Below are 718 nucleotides of genomic sequence, written 5' to 3'. Positions count from 1 at the left end.
ATAAATCATTATGTAATTTCCCCCCATATGTCTTCAAAGGAATTCAAATACTTGAGTGACATTTCTAAAACAAAATGTCCATTCCTATTTACTTAGGAATGTTTCTATGTGCGGTTTAACAATGTTTCTATGTGTGGTTTAACCAAACAAAAAGTTGTAAGAGAACTGATGCTGAATTCTGCCTCATTCTAAAATAAGCAATATTTATCTATTAATACACTCACCACCTTTAAAAAAAAGACTTACATCACTAGTAAATTTTTGTTTTTGTTTAATAATTACACATCAAAATTTGTAATATGTTTATAACTTTTTGATCCATTGTATTCCAATATTAATTGTCATGATAACACAAGCAAGACTAAATTGTGAACAACACTTACAGCTTTAGGATCACAGGAACTTTTAAAAAGCATTTAAATAGCAAAATATACACATATTTTTGCTACAGAGAAATCTGGTAGGATAATCTGGTAGGAAAATCATTTCAAGTGTAAAAAATATGTATTTTTAGGATAAAATTCTGTTATAAGAATAAGATGGAATTGAGAACTCAGGGAGAAAAGGGAAAATTTACACCTCCCAAACTGTCAAAGAAGAGATCATTTATGAATTTTTAAAACTGATGATGGTGGCTTTCAAATCACTAACAGATTTAGGTTTCACTGCTTTCACGTAAAACCGTGATGTTTTGTTTGTGAATGTTAATATTCGTCAG

General features: G+C 29.1%; 1 protein-coding gene across 1 annotated transcript in view; it reads left to right on the top strand.

The window, feature by feature from the left end:
- Window positions 1-718, top strand: part of PAGE4 (P antigen family, member 4 (prostate associated)) — a 64,982-nt gene that overhangs the window by 63,474 nt on the left and 790 nt on the right. The gene's annotated exons all lie outside the window — the stretch shown is intronic.

This window comes from Bison bison, unplaced genomic scaffold (genome assembly GCF_000754665.1).
Source record: "Bison bison bison isolate TAMUID 2011002044 unplaced genomic scaffold, Bison_UMD1.0 scf7180017864331, whole genome shotgun sequence".
Taxonomy (NCBI): domain Eukaryota; kingdom Metazoa; phylum Chordata; class Mammalia; order Artiodactyla; family Bovidae; genus Bison; species Bison bison.
The sequence above is the reverse complement of the archived record's forward strand: the minus strand, read 5'-3'. Positions and strand labels throughout refer to the sequence as shown.